The sequence below is a fragment of the Rhamphochromis longiceps genome, linkage group LG14 (genome assembly GCF_057381845.1).
Source record: "Rhamphochromis longiceps isolate RC_006_pf linkage group LG14, R_longiceps_female_GT1.1, whole genome shotgun sequence".
Lineage (NCBI taxonomy): Eukaryota > Metazoa > Chordata > Actinopteri > Cichliformes > Cichlidae > Rhamphochromis > Rhamphochromis longiceps.
Window position 1 is genome coordinate 22,675,626 of NC_140570.1, and position 21,439 is coordinate 22,697,064.

The 21,439-nt window shown below is 39.3% G+C and overlaps 1 protein-coding gene across 1 annotated transcript in view; it reads right to left on the bottom strand.

Moving 5' to 3' along the window:
• The window catches only part of grik4 (glutamate receptor, ionotropic, kainate 4), a 364,478-nt gene that overhangs the window by 166,828 nt on the left and 176,211 nt on the right, over positions 1-21,439 (bottom strand). The gene's annotated exons all lie outside the window — the stretch shown is intronic.

Here is a 21,439-nt window from a genome sequence, read left to right on the forward strand (position 1 = left end):
AATGCTGTGCATAAACATTTACTCTGCTCCATGTATGATGATATAGTGACTGCTCTGTATAAAAGTGGCACACTGCTTGATAAACAATATAAGCATAAGGAACCTAACATCAGACCTGGCTGGAAAGAACATGTATCCATGTACCATGATGAAGCTCGCATAGCTTATAAATGTTGGGCCATGGCTGGAAGACCTAAACAAGGCCCAGAATTTGAACAGAAAAAATGTGCGAATGCCAGATATAAGTACGCTGTTCGCTTTATAACTAAAAATGAGCAAATGCTAAGAGCAGATTCTTTGGCCAGGAAAATGCTGTGTAATAATACGGCAGATTTTTGGAAAGAGGTGAAAGCTCTTAATAACTGTAAACCATCTCTACCATCAACTGTTGAAGGTGTTTCTGGGGCAGATAACATTGCAGCATTATGGAGACAGCATTACAGTGCGTTGTTTAACTGTATAAAAAGTGAACCATATGAGGACAATCTTGACATGAGTAATGACACAATAAGTGTAAGGACACATGAAGTATATGAAGCCATTCATAGGTTGTCTGATAATAAATCCTCTGGTTTGGATCACATCACTGCAGAACATTTAAAACATGCTAGTGTAAGGCTAGCTCCTCTTTTAGCACTCTGTTTCACTGGGTTTATGATTCATGGCATATTACCAGACTCAATGCTGTGTATTTTACTGGTACCAGTTATGAAGGACAAAGCTGCAAAAGTGAGCTGCTTGGATAATTACAGGCCAATTGCACTAGCCAGTATTTTATCTAAGGTGTTAGAAAGAATCTTGTTTGACAGAGTTAGTGTGTTCATCTCTTCTCTGGATAATCAGTTTGGCTTCAAAGCACGGCACTGACATGTGCATATATGCACTCAAGGAAATAGTCAGTTTGTACAGGGCTAAAAATTCATCTGTCCTCATGTCTTTCATTGATGCCTCTAAGGCTTTTGATCGAGTGAACCACAGAAAACTTTTTGATAAAATGAAGAGATGGGGAGTTCCTCAGTACATCGTGAGGATTCTCTCTTACTGGTACGCTCATCAGAACATGCAGGTTAAATGGGGAAGCAGTATTTCTGCCCCCTTTGGTGTCAGCAATGGTGTTAGACGGGGTGGGATTTTGTCTCCAATTTTATTTAATTTGTATGTTGATGATTTGTCCATACAACTGAGAGCCTGTAACACTGGGTGTATATTAGGTAAAGCACTGATAAATCATCTTATGTATGCAGATGACCTGGTTGTTTTTAGTCCAAGCAGTGCTGGGTTACAGGATCTTCTTAATGTCTGTACTGAATATGGTGTGCAATATGACATTGAGTACAATGCTGCTAAAAGTGCTGTTTTGATATGTAGAACCAAGCAGGATAAACAGCTAAATTTCCCTTTGTTTAAACTGGCACAAAAAACTCTTGAAGTTCATAAAAAGGTGAAATACCTCGGTCACTTTATTACTGAGCAAATGAATGATGATGATGACATATACAGACAACGGTGTAAGCTCTATGTGCAGGCAAATACTATTGCACGCAAATTCAGCTTTTGTTCACTTCCAGTTAAAGTGGCTTTGTTTAAAGCGTATTGCACACCGCTATATACTGCCCCCTTGTGGTCATCCTACAAACAATGTAGCATGCAGAAGCTGCATGTTGCATATAATGATGCGATGAGAATCCTTTGCAGGATACCTAGAAGTGGTAGTGCCAGCCAGATGTTTGTAGCTGTGGGTGTTTGGACTTTTAAAGCACTTTTAAGGAAGCTAATGTTCAATTTTAGAGAACGACTGGATGGTTCGAGTAACAGTATAATTTTAGCACTCACAGATCCGACAGTGAGTGGTTCCCGTTACTCATCCAGTCTCAGAAAGCACTGGTTAAAGTGTTTGTGTATTTATTGATTTATTTTAAGTAATTGTGTTTTATGTATATTATGGTTTTATGTTTTTACAAATGTTTTAGATACTTATTTATATACATATATATATTTAATGGTGTATACCTTGTGTTGGGGGGGGGGGGGGGGGGGGAGTGTTGTGTGTGTGTTTTTTTTTTTTTGTCTTGTTTTTATGGACATGAAGTCTGCCAATTAAGATTGAATTGAATTATAAAGATCCATTAGAGTGTTCATCATATCGTCCTATATCACTCTTAAATGTAGATTTAAAAATACTGTCAAAAACACTTGCTCTCAGGCTAGAGCAACATCTACCATTGTTAATTTCTCCAGATCAGACAGGTTTCGTGAAGGGTAGGCATGGTTTTTTCAACCTGCGCAGGTTTTTGAACATATTACACACCAAGTCAACTACAACCCCTGAAATTGCCTTATTACTCGATGCTGAGAAGGCATTTGACCGGGTGGAGTGGGATTATCTGTTTTATACTCTGCATAAATTTGGATTTGGCCCTAATTTCATTTCATGGATTCAGTTACTTTACTCCTCACCTATGGCACGTGTTAGAACAAATTCGTTATTCTCTTCTTATTTCCCACTTCTCCGTGGTACGAGACAAGGTTGTCCCTTATCCCCTCTTCTTTTTGCATTATCAATTGAACCACTGGCGATTAAACTGCGAGCTGACAGTTGCATTAAGGGCATCTTCAGAGGTGACCAGGAGCACAAAATATCCTTATATGCTGACGACCTCCTGCTGTATATGTCAGAGCCTTTATGCTCTCTTCCCCGTGCTCTTGCCATTTTTGAATGTTTTGGTAATATTTCAGGTTACAAGTTAAATCTGCATAAAAGTGAACTTCTCTGTGTCAACTCTATAGCCAGAAAGATTTCATTTTCAGGTTTTCAATTTAGCGTTAAATCAGGGTATGTGACCTATCTGGGGGTTAAGGTTACCCACTCATACAAAGATCTTTATGAAAGAAACTTTGTCCCGCTGCTTAAAAATACTGAGACAGATCTTCAGAGGTGGAACAATTTACCACTGTCATTAATTGGCCGCGTCAATTCTATCAAAATGAACATACTTCCCAAGTTCCTTTACTTATTTCAATGTATCCCATGCTACTTACCCAATAAGTATTTTATAACACTGAATAAGCATATCTCTGCATTTATTTGGAATGGCAAAAGTCCACGAATTCGTAAAGATTTCATGCAGAGGACTAGGCCAATGGGTGGATTAGCCTTGCCAAACTTTCAGTCTTATTATTGGGCAGCAAATATTCGTAATATGCTGTACTGGATGAGTAATGTTACTACAGAGACTCCAGCTTGGCTCCAAATTGAGTCATCCAATTGTGGCAAAATTTGCCTATCAGCTTTGTTGAGTTCAGCTCTCCCATTAGAACTATACACCTATAAACGTAACCCTTTGTTGTATGACTCGCTCAGAATCTGGGTGCAATGTAGGAAAAGGTTGGGGTTACACTTAATGTCAATTAAAGCACCTATCTGCTCAAACCATATGTTCCCACCCTCCATGATGGACTCTGCCTTTAAAATATGGGAAAGTAATGGCCTTAGAAATATCAAAGACCTTTTTGTAGATGGGATTTTTGCCTCATTCACGCAGCTCCTGAAGCAGTTTAATGTTCCTCGGCAACATTTTTTCCGCTATTTACAAATTCGTCACTTTGTAAAGAGTCGATTTCCTTCATTTCCGGAACTACCTGAGGAAACTTCTTTGGATAAAATTATTAATATAAACGTTCATAAGAGAGGGGCGGTTAAAGAAATCTATGCTATACTATTAGATCTTCAATCTCCTTCTCTCTTCATCCTTAAAGCACAGTGGGAGAAAGACCTTGGGATGACTATAACAGATGAGCTCTGGCAATCTTTTCTCCAGAGGGTACACTCTTCTTCGATATGTGCCAGGCATGGGCTCCTTCAATTTAAGGTCCTACACCGATTACATATCTCCAAGGAAAAGTTAGCCAAGTTCTATCCAGGAGCTGACCCTCTGTGTAACAGATGTAAAGCAGAAACAGGTTCGCTCCTTCATACCTTTTGGACATGCCCCAATCTTCATACCTATTGGGTGTCTATATTTAACACTCTGTCAGAGATGTATAACGTTAAATATGAGCCTTCTGCTCTAACGGCTATCTTTGGGGTGATACCTCAAGACATCACTTTGCCAAAATGCTATTCGAATTCTATTGCCTTTGCTTCACTTATCGCAAGGCGCCTTATACTTTTAAGATGGAAGCAGGAAGCTCCTCCCACACATGAACAGTGGCTTGCGGAGCTCATGAGGTTTTTACATTTAGAAAAGATGAGATATACACTGGCAGGTTCAACCACCAAATTTCTTAGGGCATGGCAGCCATTCTTGATGTACATGGAAACATTTAAAATGACCACCTTATCATGACCAGATACCATATCTCTATATCGCTATCATAGCTAACTGTACGCTGAATGTCCCTTATACATTTTATTTTTCTATTTGTTTGTTGTTGTTTGTTTGTTTTTTGTTGTTTTGTAGGGGTTTCTTTGGTTTGTTTGTTTTTTCCTTCTCTATTTCTGTTATCTTTTGGGGTATTGTAAATACTGAACAGCAAACTACTGTATGTTCAATGTTTTGTTGTTAACATGCTGCTGTGACTGAAAATAAAATTTATAAAAAAAAAAAAAAAAAGATTGAATTGAATTGAATTGAAATAAATATGCTAAGATGAGATAGCTGACTTCATCTAACTAGCAAATGTTGTCCAGGCTACGTTGGTGATACAGTTTTTTTTAATGTGTATGATATTTTTGTCATGCGATTTTAAAGCTGGTCCTACAACCGCATCCAAGAATAACATGCAGCGTATCTCAGAACTGTCGGTGAAAATTATTCTTGGAGCTAAGTTTAATTGAGCTGCATTTTAAAGAGGTGCAATTTCACAATTTGTGTATATTTTCTACGTTCACTTTTGTCATGTGTTGAGAAAAACACAGATTTTAAAATTACATGGTCTAATATTTACATTTAGCATAACTGCAACATTATTTTTTCGTTTTTTTTTTTAAAGACTCGAAAGGACTTGAAATTCAAAGTTTCAGACTTGTGACTTGACTCGGACTTTTACACCAGTGACTTGAGACTCGACTCTGACTTGCCTGACATTACTTGAGACTTGACTTGAGACTTGAGGATAAAGACTTGAGACTTACTTGAGACTTGCAAGACAATGACTTGGTCCCACCTCTGTTACAATGTAACTTTGAGTCTGCTAGTTACAATCTAACTAGTAGACTCAAAGTGTTTACCACATTAGTTTCTCTTGATGTTGAAGTCTGGTGCTGAAAACACTGCTTAAAGGGGGTTATGAGTGTGTATACACGTGCACTTCTACTTCAGTGTGGGTGAAAGAGAAACAAAAAGGATAGTATGCTTTGTGTCCATGAGGTTTTAAGAAGACCAGTGGATATAGAGCCCTCATGGGAGCCCCAGTTGGTGTGCATATGTGGTTGATAAGGTGAGGGATCCAGGGACACTACTGGACACATGTTTGCAGGAGTGGGCTGTAATCCATGGTCCTTTCCTACAGGACTGCACTCTGTGTAATCTGAGGTAAGGAGATAGCAGAAATACAAGAGGGACAATCTTCGTTGACCCTGAACAGCGAGGGAGCTGGTGATAGCTGGGAGGCAAAGAAGGAGAGGGAAAAAAAGCCATGCAAACACACACACTAACAGACACACACACACACACTCAATGGGACCCAGAGACCTGTCAACTGATTCAGCACAGAGCGAGTTAATAACACAGTTGGCTGCGCAGTGAAAATAGTCAAGCTGTCTGTACACACTTGATAGACTGCCATACTGGCCTGCAGTCCCAGTTATATATGTGTATTTGTGTTTAATTGTGCCTGTACTTTACAATGATGTCACTGATGCTGAGCTATGAAATGTGTCATTTCACCACTACGTGTACCCTGTCCTCCATCTGATCTTTTCCTTCATTTCCACTTGCGTGATTCTTTCCTCACAGGGTATCTGATGACTGGATTTTATTAAGATGCACAGTACAATACAACAGTCCATTTAAAATCAGCAGATATAACAACAACTAAGTAAACATGAAGAGATTGTTTTATGATATAATCATTAAGGATATTTTTATTCCATTAATGATACCTTTAGTTGTATGCATTTCTGGATTTGTTTTAGGGAATGAACCACATTAAAATTGTATCTTTAGGCACTTTGTTAGTAGCAGTCTGTCTGGTCCTAAATGAAACATCACTGAAACTATTGAAAGAATCAGGGAGAAAAAGCTGAGGTATCCCATATTACAGATGAACTGGACTGAAAGCAGTGGCAGCAGGTCTGATGGAATGATGAATCCAAATTTGACATTTTTGAATCAAATCATAATCATTATGTTAGGAGGATGTCACGAGAGAGGCGTGCCCAGACCTCAACATTATTGAAGCACTGTCAAATCATCTTGAGTGAGTAAAGAACAAAAAAGGCAGCCAACATCCAAAGAAGAGCTTTGAATGACCTTCAAGAATGCTGGAGAACGATTCCTGAAGGCTACTTAATGAAATGACATGAAAGCTAGCCTAAGAGAGTTCAGGCTGTGTTGAACAATACATCTGGTCACTCCAAACTCTGACTTTCAAGCTTGTTATTATTGAATCACTGAAACATAGCAAAATACAAACAATAAGGCATATGAATTTATTTATTTTTTAACAAATTTTCTTTCACAGTGTTATAACTGATGAGGTTTCCTTTTGTCTTCATAACCTGCTATACATGTTGTATGGATTCTGCTTAGAACTGGGAACATCCCCGGTACTAGTCCCTCCCGGGGTTAGTTATCTATTAGTCAAGCAGCATTCCCTTCCGAACAAACACTTGGTAAATAAGTTTACCAAGTGGGTGATCGTGGCTCAAGAGTTGGGAGTTCGCCTTGTAATCGGTTCGAGCCCCGGCTCCGTCAGTCTCGATCGTTGTGTCCTTGGGCAAGACACTTCACCTGTTGCCTACTGGCGGTGGTCAGAGGGCCCGGTGGCGCCAGTGTCCGGCAGCCTCGCCTCTGTCAGTGCACCCCAGGGTGGCTGTGGCTACAATGTAGCTTGCCATCACCAGTGTGGGAATGGGTGGATGACTGTATGTGTAAAGCGCTTTGGGGTCCTTAGGGACTAGTAAATGCGCTATACAAATACAGGCCATTTACCATTTACCATATACCATATGGAGATGAATGACAAAAATAGAACATTAGGCAATGCCACAGATTTACAGGCTAGTGCACACATATGTGTTACGACACAGTCACAAGTGGAACCAGTGCACATGAACACAACACCAGGCATCTGTGTAGCCAGAGGTGGTGCTCAAGGCAAAGGTGGCAGCTGTCGATGTCTGTGCCATCTGATTGTTATGGCAGAGAGTCTGGCAGCAGCTGGGTCGGCGGTGCTCTGAGGGCTCGCCAAACTCTTCACTGTGAGCCATGATCAGAGGTGAGGCATAATGGAGAGGGACTGGCAGAATGTGGTGTCAAGGGAGAAGAGTTTTGTGTGTGTTATTGTATGCTATTGTATTTATCTATGTGTGTGCATATGGTTTGGCAATGCTAATACAAGTATATGGATGAAAATATGGCACAAGGCACATTGACTAAAGCAGGATGCGACCAGGCAATATTTTGTACTTGTATTGTGATGTGTGTGTCTGTAAAAAACTGTATTTAAAGAATTAAATCTGTTTAATGAATAAAATGCCAAAGGTGCCAAATGTAATCAAGCTCAAAACAATTTATCCGTATTTAGTAAACGACCAAAGGGAGTGTCAGGCTGACCCCAGCTGAGATGAGAGGTGCTTGCTTTTCACCATTACTAATGGATTAAACAAAACAAACAAAAGTGGCTTCCTTCATTATTTTGCTAATGTTGGTCCAGCACAATTTTCTGGAGCTCTGAGCTAGCCTAGGGCTACTGAAAAAAATATAGAAATTGGCCATATTGTTAGGTAAACAGCTGCATTTTTCTTTAAAAAAATGCCCAATCTCAAAAAGTTAACTTTATTTTTAGTTTTTTTGTTTGTTTGTTTTTTAATAATTACAGTAACACTCAATAGTATACAGGTAAAAAAATTTAGTTTATAGCAACACTGCAAGCAAGTACTGAACACTCCCCAAGATGCCTTTCCCCAGGACATCCACTCTCCCATTTTCACTGCACCTTAAGAGATACTGTATCCCTGTTGTTGGCCATTTCTGCTCATAGGTCAGGCTTTCAGTAGGGGAGAGGGCTCACATACAGGGGGATATAGTGAACCTTCATGAAGCTTCCTGCTGCCAGGTGAAAATAAGCATCTGGGGTCTTCATATGCACGAGGGACACAACTTGATACCCTTTAACCTCCAAATGTCAGCAGTTAAGGTTTGCTGTGCTAGAGGAATTGATCCATCTGAAATGCAAGAAAAAGGCAAGTGAAGAAGGGGCCAATGGGGGTTCCTCTACACCACTGTCCTCGTAGACTAAACACAGAAATAAAACAGGAGAGGAGGGAAAAAAACAGCTGCTCGGGTGTGTGAAACTGCCTGGTAGGAACACTGAGCTTTATCTCATCACTAATCTCAGTTGTTCCTTGTGTTTTCCTGAGGTAATAGAGCAAATCCCAAACAAAGTTTCTGTGATGATCCAAAACAACGGCCATTAGCTTCAGCATAGCTGCCATTACTTTGAGCTGCAGAATAATGCATTCTTCTGTGGCCATAAAAACAACAACACTTACATCTATAGTGCAAGGACATTTTGAATGTGTGGCAAGTGTGACTGGTTGCTTGAAACTTCTTAAACAGCATAAATTGGACTCGGATGTTTCTCTGTAATGGCAGCCATTTGTGATCTCCTTTACGCCTTACTAACAGTGGTGAACAGAAAAAGACACAATTTAGTTGTGTGTATATATGTGCATCTGAGGTTACAGATAATAGTGTATATGCTTGTTACTTATTATTTTGTCTTGTTATTTATACAGTTTAAGGTAATATGGGGACGACAAAATAAATTTAAAAATGGTTTATGTTTTAGTTCCAGCTGGTTTCATAATTGTGCATCTCCTTCACAGGCTTCCGCTTAAATTTTACGTTTCAGTTCAGCTTTATTGGCACGAAAGCTTTCAGAAACAATATTGCCAAAGCACAAAAATACAATCTTTCTTTTTGCGTGTGTGCACATTTGAATGGAGTAGTGTGCCGCATATGTCTAGGTCATTTACTGTCTCTGAGGTTGTGTCATGTCGATACATACAAAGCAGCAGAGTGTTCCCCGTCTCCGCCTGACACTTAAGTAGGGATTCTGCATCTGTAATAAACGCTGAGATGAAAAATCCAAGTGCAGGGTAAACTAAGTAAAAAGCTCCAAAATCCAAACCTTTATTCAGAGGAAAGGCAGAGGTCATCCACAGAAAGCCTGGCAGTGAGGTAAATAATCCAAATAGCGAACAGACAAAAAGGCAGAGTCTGTAAAGCAGCCCGCATGTGCCACACAAGAAGAGCATAAACAACACAAGAAATGACAAAAATGAGCAAGAAAATCTGTCAGAAAACAAAGGAAGCTTGGGAGTGTAGACTATATAACATACTATAGTATTTACTATTTGTATATATGTTGGATGAGTAACTAATTGAGTCAAAGCACATTATAATTAAAAGGAATTTAAATGTATTTTACCTGAAATTATAATATATTGTATTTACTGACCTTCCTGATACATACAGTAGAATAACAGGGTAACAATTCAAGTTTTCACAAAGTAGCAGAAATAATTATACTGTAAGTAAATGTAAGTTGTGTATAACTTCAGGGTATTTTACAGGAAACGAGTCACAAATTATATTATAAGTAATTTTAAGTACTGAATAAATCATTTTAAGTATTGCATCATTTGAAACAGTCTGAAACTTCAGGCAATTTACATTAAAGAAGACTGAGTGTTTCATTTGAAGCAGGCTTATATTAAAGGCAGGCTTTTACTGTTGAGCCCATCTGTGGTCATTACCATGTAATAACTATATGCACTAAAACACTTGCAGTACTCTTTTATGGTCTTACACCGACTGTATTACAGCACAATATTAAGGTTATTCATTATTTAAAAAAACCTGAGGTTCTCCTTTCAATCTCTTTAATTACTTTCCTCATTTATTATATTGTTTGTTTAAATGACAGAGCAACTCCACCTACCCATCTGTGTTTACACAGGAATAGTCTTCAAAGCACTTAGGCACCGTACTCATTGTGTCAAAGCTTCACTACTTTAACATGAAGGTAAATAATACATGCTCAAACAACCGGAAAACATACCAGGATGGATATGTAAGGAAATTTTGACAAAACATAATGTGGCTGATACGAATACACAACTTCACCAATAAACACCTTCAAGTAACTACAATCAGAGAGGCAGTTTATTTTTAAAAAAAATCTAAATCTACAGCTATTGAAATTAAAAATGTTTAGTTGTCACAACCACACCTCTGGACATTATACAAGTCCCAGTGTTTAATTAACTACTGGCTTTTATACTCCTTTTAAACATCAAACAGCATGATACCTGTGTGTACTTGGGTGCTGGTGAGACATTTCATTTTTGGTTGATGTCCGAATGAAGACACTTTCCACATGGTACTGTATGCTGGATCAAAACTTGATTGTACTTTTCTGGATTATTGATTCAGAATTAGAATTAGAATCCATTTTATATTCTGATTCTGAATCATGAATGCAGAAAAGTACATTAAAGTTTGAGAAGATCTGCAAAACCACTGTCTACTCCGCCCACTTTCTGTTCGACCCACTGCTGTCTGCTCGGCGCCTCGGGTCAATAAGGTCCCACACCTCCAGACCGACAAACAGCTTCTTCCCCTGGGCCATTCGGACTGTTAACAAACACTATTCCCCCACACCCCACCTCTCACCAGTCTGACCCATGGCCTGAATAACCGTCATCACTCAGGCCACTCACTCATACGAACTCTATTCAGACCAAATCTTTTCTTTGCACTACCACCAAACACTTTTGGTGCTCAGAACAGTCAGAGTACGCCTCTAATAAAATTGCGCTATCATAAATGTGGTATAAATGGTGACCACATGCAGTTTTATGAGGCAGCCAGTTTCCCTAAAATTTCAATATAGAAGGTACTGAGACTCAGGAATGTTTAAACGATAATATTGTTGTGTTGAAGACATGCAGTTACAGAACACACTGTAACTGCAGACCACACTGCTGTAGCCATCTATGCATAAAAAAACATTATCTCTGCATCAGACTAACAAGCAGCTCGATGAGAGGACATCAGAAAAGTTTGCTATCATTGCATTTAGGGAGGGAAGATGCTTCTGTATATGATTCTCTGCATATCTGAGCCAGTATATGCATGGATTTTAACCTGCCATTGATGTTGTGTTTTATTTCACCCTAATCAAAGCACAGCCAACAAAAGCTGTTTTTCCCCTCTAGCTCTCCACAGGAAAAAAGCAGGGCATTTCACAGCATTCATAACTATATTTTAATGAATCGAGCCATAAGCACAATCACTGGCACAAGTTCGTGGACTTCGCATAGTTTTGAAAAAAATGACTGATATTAATTCCTTTTGAGAACGCGGGCATGGTGCTCACGTGCTGGAGGTGTAAAATGGTTTAGAACAGGGAGAATAAATTACTCTAAGTTTGGGGTTGACATCAATCACGAATAATCAAATCATCTCCTCTAATTCCCTTTAAAAGCAGTGCTCTCTCCACCATGCCCTGACTGTAATGGATGAGGAGAGTCAAGATCTGCTGCACAAACACCGCTACTTCTAAGAGGAAATTGATGTCCTTGTCGAAGAGATGCAGCGCCGTGTGGTGCAAATGTGGGACGAATAGAAATAAACAATGAAAAAAATGTCCCTGATTCCTCCCCGGAGAAAATAAAGGCCAAAGTATTAAGTGTTAGTTATTGTAGATTAAATACCTCGCCTAAACAGAGCTACAGCTTAGGTGGGTGACTCATCATGTATGCCTCTGAGTATTTGAACTTAACAATCAGTTGGTTTATGAATTCTACAGGGAGCCAGTATAAATAGACCGTGGCCAAAAAGTGGCATTCTGGACCATTTGCAAGCAATTCAGGAATGTGCTGCTTAAGAAAGTGTAAAGGAAGTAATGTAATTATGAGACGATCCAAAGTTTTTAGCATCAACTGAGCATCAGTACACAATAACATCATATCTATCTGTCTACTCATGTAATCACTACCTCCCTTTTCCAAGATCTCTTAGTAATAGTATTCCAATGACATAATTCACATTTTATATTTAAAGGCATTTAACAATCATTTCTGTGTGATAATTTACTTGCTAAAGGGTCCAATTTTACATATTTCAGATATAAAATAATGCTCACTTGATTCACACGTTATTCCTTGACTTATGTTTCATAACCTAAGTGCAAAATTGATACAGAACATAAAGATCTTTCTGCTGCAGTGACGTGACAGCTAAAACAGAAACGAATGTCAGGGCAGAGCAAGGCGTGAGACCGTGTCAGAACAAGCAATCCATCTCTGATGCAAGGACTTTCATAAGAGGTAGGCTGGCAGTAGATAAGAAGCTGGTTAATGCCATAATCACAAGGGTTATAGATGCTGTTTGGTCTACTGTTTGTTTTATAGGCTGGCACGTGAACAGATGACAACACAAAACAAACAACCAAGGCCCTGATTCCATTTAAGCTTCAGCCAGTATTCTGGTTATACTTTTCATTCTACATCATCGCATAACTGAAAAGGATAGCAACCCTGTTCGCTCTCACATTCCTCCACCTCAGCGTGTGGCAATGCCCCATTACACATCCTCAAACATCATCCTGCAGCTTGTAATTAGTTTGTTAATAATTCAAGTGTAAATGTTTTTATGTTTGTGTGTAGCTGATAATAGCTAATGTGTGGGCTTTTTTTAGAGTGCATTTAGGGTATGTGTGCATGCACATGACCAAATGGGCAATATTTATTTCAATTTGTTCTTATCTGTGGAGAACACATTAATTCAGGAGGCTGTGTTTTGTGTGTTTGTTGGGATGTGTGTGGTTAAAACTAAAGTATAAGCGCGCTACGTATTCACTGTGACTTTATCAGATTTGGTGAATAATTTATGCGGTAGGCTCAGGAGCAAAATAGTGTGCATAATTGCATAACATCACTCCTATCTGCCATTCCTGCCATTAACTAAATGATTGGTCTCAGCACCTGCCCCGCTAATTAAAACCTTGGAGATTAATCATAAACTTTCCCCCCTCAGTCAGCGCCTGAGGATGGATTTGTATGTGCATGTATGTGGGATTAATTCTGCTCATAATTTCCTCTCTACAGTCCTGGACAAACATTTTCCAATTACATGATTGATGTATGCTATAACAAAGAGCCTTTTTCTTTCTCTGCACATGCGGTATTCTGTAATTAAGCACCGTTTCTTTCTGTTATACCCTCATTACCTTTGTTGGCCTCAGATCGAATCAAAGAAAACTGAGCAGTTTGAGTTGACTCTTGTAACAGGTGGTCGCCGAAAAAGAGGTTTAGCTGAAAATGTACCCTGTGGCTTCAATTCCGTGAGTACACATGTCTGAGTGTCATTAACCTAATGGCTCCCATACTAATTAGAAGCAGAGAGATTAATCATTAAATCTCCTCTTGTGGCTCCTCAGCTGGACATCTTGGTCTCTGCTTTAGCATCCATTCAAGCCAACATTTGCATTTTTCACCACAGAGGAACCAATGCTACAATTCAAATGATATGTCAAAGCACTGCAGGATGCTTCCCTCACAGTTATTTACTCTCCTTCCTTTCGGACACGCTATCTTCTCTGCTCTTCCAGTAACAGTGTGTTAAATGAGTTCATAGATGCCAGCTGAAATCAGAGCATGCGAGGGCAGAATGAACCTGACTGGAGGCAAGGGCACAATGACTCAGCCATGGTGGCTCTAGCAGCCAGCCTTAATAAGTCCCTGTGAGCGTAGATGGGGCTGAACTGAGGGAAGTGACAGTGTGATGCTGCTGACATGTGGGTATTACCTCAGCAGGGCTAATTACACTATTAGACCCTACCTGTGGGCTTCAATTTTGCTGATCCACCTTACATGCCCCTGGTGTCTGGAGCCACATACAGTGCATAACAGTGGTCACAGATGTGAACAAATACAAGCACACAAACTAGAGCCCACTCTCTCCAGAAAAACAGTAATTTTAATACTGGTACTCCAGCAAATGATTTATTTCTATTGCCAAAATTCAGCACCAAAATAGGAGGCCATGCTTTTTACCAAAGCACGTTTTCCTACACCCAAGTGCTTTGTATCTAATATTCACTGTACACATTGATGAACACATCTGAGATCATGGGGATCTCTCCCAAGACTGGAGATTGCAGCAGCCAAGGATCACACTACCAACCTTTTGATTATGATAATCTACGCTACCTCCTGAGCTACAGCCAACCTGACCCAACCCAACCGCAGTCACAAAAGCCTAGAGAGCAGTTGGCAACCTGGTTGCAAAGAAAATGCTGCATCAAAAACCTCTTTTCAACTGTTTTGGTTACATGAAAAACACCCACTTGTCCACAAACACTTGGTGACTAACCATCAGTGATGGTGAAACCTGAGAAAGTGCAATGCAAAGTGTAAGTTGAGAATGTTGGGGTGGTTGTAGCTCAGGAGGCCATCTACTAATGTGATGGTTGATGGTTCCATCCCTGGCTGCTCTAGTCTGCATGCCAAATATCTTTGGGCAAGATAGTAACCCTAAGTTGCTCTTTGATTGTGGGTGGACGATAGAAAGCTCTTAAGCATAGAAAAAAAGTCTTTATTTGAATGGGTGTGAATAAGACATGTTGTATAAGGTGCTTTGAGTGCTCGAGTAGAAAATATGTAAGTAAGTAGTAAGTATGTAGTTTTTCTCCCCTTCAGAGTAAAACTTCTGCCTTCTGGCACTGAAACCAACATATTCCAATACTTTTATTTTGGAGGTGAATAGTCTTTGTTTCTGCTTTGTGTTGCAAATTTGGGTGTAGTGATGGACGCAGACCTAAACTTAGAAAAACACATTAAGACAATAACAAAGTCAGCTTACTATCACCTCAAGAATATTTCAAGGATAAAAGATCTGATGTCTCAACAGGACCTGGAAAAACTAGTCCATGCATTCATCTTTAGTAGGCTTGATTACTGTAACAGCATCTTTACAGGTCTACCTAAAAAGTCAGTCAGACAACTACAGCTCATTCAGAACTCTGCTGCTCGAGTCCTCACTAAGACCAGAAAAGTGGACCACATCAGTCCAGCTCTGAGGTCTTTACACTGGCTGCCTGTCCGTCAGAGGATAGACTTTAAAGTTCTGATGCTGGCCTATAAAGCTCTGAATGGTTTAGGACCAAAATACATCAGTGACCTCCTGACCCAGTATGAACCTTCCAGATCTCTCAGGTCATCTTGATCCGGTCTTTTATCAGTTCCCAGAGTCAGAACCAGACACGGAGAAGATGCATTCAGCTTTTATGCTCCTTATATCTGGAACAAACTCCCAGAAAGCCTCAGATCAGCTGAAACACTCAGTTTATTTAAATCCAGGTTGAAGCTTCACCTGTTCTCAGCTGCATTTGAATAAAGCACCAAATCCACACTGTTTTACTGTTAAGCTTAAATTTCAAAACTTACATCTTAACTAATGATTTTATCTACTGTTCCTTTCCATTTTAAATCATGCTTTTTATTTGTTTTTGTTTTTTTAATGTCTCTATAAAGCACTTTGAATCATGCTGTTGAATTGTGCCATATAAATAAACTTGCCTTGCCTTTTCTACAGTTTGACATCTGCTTAATAAGTAGCTGGTGAGTGTTAGTAGGCAAGTCTCTATACAAAGTACGGGCAACCATAGAAACCAAAGCAATCACAAGGAGGTTTTTGTTGCAGCATCATCTTTGACACCCAGCGACAACAAGCAACATCCTGCATTAGTGATGGGTCGTTCGCGAACGAAATGGCTCTTAGAGCCGACTCTTTGACGTGAACGACGCGAGCCGGCTCCTTATCGCGAGCCGTCACGTGGGTTTTTTTTTTTTTTTTTTTTCTTTCTCTCAGCCTCTCTCTCGCACTTTTTTCCCGCTTCACTCTGCACGCGAGCCTTGTGCTTTACGCTGGGCAGAGGGGGGAGGGGCGGTAGTTACACTCAGTAGCACAGGAACAGAGCCAGAGAGAGAGAAAGAGAGGCAGGGACAACAACATTAGAAAGGTATAGTAATCATCCACAACTATTTTCGGTTGCAGATGATAAAGGATTGAGAAAGTTTATTCATGCAGGTCCATATGACAGAGAATATGCATGTTCTTTTAGTTTTCATATTATAATTTATATTTAATTGTGTTGTGGTTTGCAGTGTTTTGTGTTCTTTTCACTTTAAATTTGTGAAAGGAAAAAGCTGAAAATTTAAATAGTTAAAACTTGAAATGTGAATAGTTGATTTTTGTATTATGATTTATTTATTACATTTTATGTGGAGTGAATAAATAAAAGTATATTTACGGTGGCCCCTAGAGACAAAGCACATACAAACTTCAAATCACGTACGAACTCTGAAGCATGTACAAACTCCAAAACACGTAAAAACACGTACAAACTCCAAAACACGTAAAAACTCCAAAACACGTAAAAACACGTACAAACTCCGAAGCACGTAAAAACTCAGAAGCATTTAAAAACTCAGAAGCACATAAAAACTCAAAACACGTACAAAAGACAACAGAAGTGCCCCAGGATGCTGGGCGCAGTGTTGAGCCTTTGTTATCTTGTGGCTACACAAGCCAGCAAGTACCAACGACCGGATTTGGTGTGTGGTAATAACAGGTAAATGAACTTTTTTTTAAATTATTTGAATATATATATGAGTGCCTGTGTATAAATACACAAACAATACACACATGCTTTCAATTGTGTAATTTAAGTGATCTAGTAGCTCTGCTTTGGAAGTTCAGTTCATGCTAGAAATGTGTTTTGGAGTTTGTACGTGTTTTGTCTCTAGGGGCCACCGCATATATTTATATATAAACATATATAAATAAAACCACTTGTTTTTACGTTAGTAATTCCTTTTGTGCATAATTTTATATTATTGTTAATAATAAATTAATTAAAGCAACAAAACAACCTGAAGAGCCGGTTCGGAGCCGAAAGAGCCGGCTCTTTTTAGTGAGCCGAACCTAAAGAGCCGGATCTCTAAAAAGAGCCGGAAATCCCATCACTATCCTGCATGTTGGGTAAATACACATTTTTCCCTAGCAACCAGTGGTTACCACGGGTCTCTAGACCTACATGACTGAGCCCATATAGGATGCGGTATTCCTTATTAAACATTTAATGATGACAGCACATTTTGTATTCAATACATTTATCTCACAACAAACTATTCCTCACTAAGAGCTCGCATGATGCCAGCCTGCCAGGTAGATGGTGCAGGGTCAGACTCTGCTGCTGGGAAAGAAAAACCAATTGAATTTACCCCACCGAGAATCCTCTATCGTGTTCTCCCACTGACTTCGGAAAAGAGAGCAAAGAAGCAGACAAAGATTCGATTTGAGTTCTTCCTGTGGAGATACTCCTGTTGCTGCCCCCTCAGTAGTCCGGGATGCTCTGTAAGTGTTTTAGGAGTAATGTAAAAAATCTGAACATTTTATGTTCAACACTCATGCATTAACTGTGAGGACAGCAGCAACTTTAGGGCAGCATATGTGAGTATTTCGTTATTACTATCTATGAAGTTTCATTTTCTCTGATAATGACATTAAGTTGTCTTAATAATGATTCAAATTTGATTGAAGATTATTTACATAAATCAGTTGATTGTCAGCTAAACAAGAATTCCAGCTGTCTTCTTAAGAGTTTAATTGAAAACATTGTTTTATTTAATGCTTGGAACTGAGAAACTTCAGTAACAAACGCACATAGAAAAATGTTTGCTATTATCTGATTATCTGGCAAAGCAGATCTATGAGTACCAAGCTAGAAGTAGAGCCATTACACCATTTTCTGGATTTTAAAAACTGCTGGTATTTTTGTTACTGGTGTGCTTTGCACTGACAGACGATAACATTTAAAAACACTCACTCAAATGGATCGTTTTTTCCCCTATACGTACATATCCATATGTTATTTAGATGTTTTGAATAAGCTAAACTGAAAGCAAATCTTAATGAGAATGTGCTAAGCATGTTTAATACCTGGGTTAACCGCAGTACTAAACTGCTGCCTCTCGAAGCATCAAATTAATAACTTTCAGGCATCTGTTAAAGTTGCCGTTTGGTCTTTCCCTCTGGACATGTACAACTGGGAGGAGACCACCAGACACATACAAAATGCATGAGGGATTACATATCCCAGCTGATCACTGATGACTTGGGGATCATTGGGACAGCTGAAGGAAGATGGTGGGGAACATTGTCGTCGTTCTCTCTTTTTCTTTCTATTGCACTTTGACAAAATAATAACAAATGTGCGAATAAAGCCAACAAAACAGATATCTTGCCTCTTGAGTTATCCTCGAGAACATATATAATAAGAAACCGATGATTCAATTAAATGTCAGGGAGTGAGATATCTATTTTTCATACATCCCCCTGCCAGCCATTGCATAACATAGTCAATAAACAGCTGTTCAAGCTGTTTATTGACAAGCTATGCAATCCCTGAAATTACCTTCAAAGACAATCAATTATACAAATTGCTTACTGGTTTTGCAGTGCAATAACACAAAGTTAAAATACACTATATGGAAAAAAGTACTGGGCTCCCTATATATAATAAGATAAGATAAGATAACCTTTATTAGTCCCACACGTAAAAAATTTGTTTTGTTACAGCAGAACGTGATCAGTGCATAGTTACATAGCAAAAATTAGAAAAACACTGGAATAGGATAAGATGATAGGAATAAGATACTGTACTCAATAGAATATAATAAAATTAAATAGTATATACAATAGAATAAAAATAGAATGCAAATGCTATATGCAACTGAGTAAAATATAAGTTTGTCAGAAAAAGAGTATTGCACTTAGTGTTATTGCTATTGCACATGTGGGGATGTGGATGTGTGTGTTTGGTCAGTTGCAAAGTCTCTGTTGTAGAGTCTGACAGCAGTGGAGAGGAAAGACCTGCAAAATCTCTCTGTCCCACATCGTGAGCCTGGCACTGAAGGAGCCGCTCAGTGCTGAGAGTCTCCTGCATGGGGTGGGAGATGTTGTCCAGAAGGGATGATAGCTTAGCCACCATTCTCCTGTCTCTCACCACCTCCACTGGGTGCAGTGGGCATCCTAGAACAGAGATGGTCCTCCGGATCAGCCTGTTCAGTCTCTTCCTGTCCCCAGCAGAGATGCTGCCACCTCAGAAAACCACATCATAAAAGAGTACAGTGTACATATAGTACTCCTGTAGTACACCTACAGGAACTGCTCAAGCATGGAAACTAATGCCATGAAGCTCCCAGCGCAGTGTTTGTGCTGATATTAATGCCAGAGAAGCAGTTAGATCCAGCAGATCGTCAGCTACTTTTACATACAATGCAATGGTTGCAATGGTGGCATGTTATTATACCATGCTCAGTGTCAGTGAGCACTTTATAATGACCTACTGTTTCAAAAATGTTTGTAAAGAGCATCTATATAGCTAGATGCTCTTCATTTCATACACCTGTAGCAATGGCTCTGAAAATACCTTAAGTGTGGCTTAATACTTTTTTTCATATAATGCAAAGTGACTTAATAAAATAAAGCACCAATAAAAAAAAGTGAGCATATATAAAAAATACTGTTTATGTCGCATGTTCATGTATGAGGAGCGGATAATTTGCTTTCATATTCTCCTATTAAACCAGCCAGAATGGAGAGTCTCTGCAGGGCAAGACAATGTTGGTAGTGTTGTTGAATATTGCTCTAATTGTAGCGAAATCCACGTGAAAGACAGAGCTACTAAAACCCGTTTTTAATCATTTAGAGCTGTTTCACATTATGTTCTCGGGGCTGCTGTAAGGTTGGTTTATGTGCGACACGACCTTATGCACAGGAAGTGTGTTTGCCTCTTCCTGGTGAGATTACTGCCTCTAATCGTGTAACGGTTTTGCTCTGTGATGGTGACAGACCACAACAAAGACATCCTGGCCCTGAACTGTGAGGACTAGTTCTTAGTGCTGGGAAATCCTGATTGGTTTTTGAACTAGAAGAAAAGATTCTGAAGAACCACTGATGGTAGGCCAAGCCAGGGAGATACAGGATGGTCTTTAAAATGGTATAGCCAATGATATTATCATAGAAGATGTGTAGAAGTGTGTCAAGCCATTCCTTTGGATTTCAGATAAGCGCTATGCACTGTAATGCTTAATTTATGGTACCTTGGTTGTGTCTGTTCGTGGAGGTATTTTCCTGAGGAGAACCTTTTGGGGCAAGTGGTCAGCTGCCACTAAAGTTCTCCATCAAAATATTCCAAAATCACAACTGCACAGTGCTCGCCATGCATTGGTGAAAGGCTGAGATTTGCCCAAAAAAAAGAAAAGAAAAAGAAAGCACAGACAGTGACTACAGTGGACACTCTTTTTTCACTTGGTTTCACTTCAGCTCTTTAGATGTAAGAACTTCTGTCTCAGCTGGCTGATGGACCAACAACAGCAGAAGAAAGAGTAGCTTGTAGACAAATTGTACCACATATTTTTGGCTCTGCCCCCAATCTAACAACAGACACTCTCTGCAGGTAGAAAGGCAGTGCAAAGCTGCCCATGGACTGCCAACAGACTGCCCACATGACACCACTGCTGAACCATAATTTCCCCATTAGTCCTACCTGGGTAGTAGATAATAGAGACAGCATTAAAAGACCTTTCTCATTTCAAGACACAAAGAGACTTCAGCTTATTTCAGTAAGTTCCTTTTCATTTGATCAGTTTTGTCATTTTGATTTCATTCATCTTAACTTATGCTCAAAAAGAGCACTGTCCATGAGCTAAGCCTTATGTTGATGTATGCAGTCATTATTCATGGGTTATATTGAGGCATTGATTAAATTTCTTTATAAACCCAGCTAGATGTTTAGGGACTTTGTTGAAATTGAAGTTGCACTGGTCCTGAATAGCTCAGCTCTTCTTTTTTTTCTACATTTTAAATCTCAGTATTACAAAAAGAAGACACCAGCTCATAACAGCAATGTGTGTTTAGAAGATGACTGTCTGGAAATAAGCATAAGTACCAAGTTATTAGCTGAACAGAATTACACAGGAGACACTTTTTCACTTAACTAATGGTTGAATACCACCCACAGCAACAAGCTGCACCATATGGTAGTGAACCAGCATTTTTAGGCAGTGTTTGCAGTTTGTCTTCTTGTTTTCTCATTTTGTTCTTTTATAATTGTATTTTGGCGATTGATTTCACCT